The sequence below is a fragment of the Nanorana parkeri genome, unplaced genomic scaffold, assembly GCF_000935625.1.
Source record: "Nanorana parkeri isolate BGI_ZX_2015 unplaced genomic scaffold, ASM93562v1 scaffold1533, whole genome shotgun sequence".
In the NCBI taxonomy this organism is placed as follows: Eukaryota; Metazoa; Chordata; class Amphibia; order Anura; family Dicroglossidae; genus Nanorana; species Nanorana parkeri.
In genome coordinates, this window is record NW_017307801.1 from 35,566 (window position 1) to 36,565 (window position 1,000).

The following is a 1,000-nucleotide window of genomic DNA, read 5'->3' on the forward strand; positions in this document are numbered from 1 at the left end:
GGTAACCCAACTCCTCACAGCCAGACACGGCGGTCACAGCGCTTCTAAATCGGGAAGCAGCCGTGTCACATGACCGGGAGGGGGAGAGGGGATAAAAGTCAGAGTCATAGGAGATCACACGGGGAACGCTGAAGTGATCCCTCACTCACTATCATTGTACGTCGCTTCAGCATGCCGAACGTACCCACAACCCCGCCCCCGAAACCTCCACAAATCCCAAAATATCAAACGTCACTTCCACCATTCATATAATCCCAGGAGATCCCGCCATGGGGGCACTTCCTGTTATAGGGTGACAACGCTCTGTCCTTCTTCATGTACTTCCTGTTATAGGGTAACAACGCTCTGTTCTTGTTCAGACACTTCCTGTTATAGGGTGACAAAGCTCTGTCCTTCCGACACTTCCTGTTATAGGGTGACAACGCTCTGTCCTTCAGACACTTCCTGTTATAGGGTGACAACGCTCTGCCCTTGTTCAGGCACTTCCTGTTATAGGGTGACAACGATCCGTCCTCGTTCGGGCACTTCCTGTTATAGGGTGGCAACGCTCTGTCCTTGCTCAGACACTTCCTGTTATAGGGTGGCAACACTCTGTCCTTGTTCTGGCACTTCCTGTTATAGGGTGACAACTCTCTGTCCTTGTTCTGGCACTTCCTGTTATAGGGTGACAAGGCTCTGTTCTTGTTCAGACACTTCCTGTTCTAAGGTGACAACGCTCTGTCGTCTCCCGTTTGTGCTCCTGCGTTGTCACCCTGCCACATGTGCTTCCAATGGAGACTACAATTACACAGACGTGGTCCGCTGTTGTCACCATCAGGAAACCCTCCATGAGTTATGTCATGGCCGCCATCACTGGAGTCATGTAGACGGGAAGTGGCTGCCAAGGGGCTGCAGGAGATCCGCAGCATTGAGATGAAACAAGAAGAATTTCTGCGTCCCATCCGGAGGACGCAGGCGGCGCAGCGCGGGGGAAATGTGAACGCGGATTGTGAAATGACGG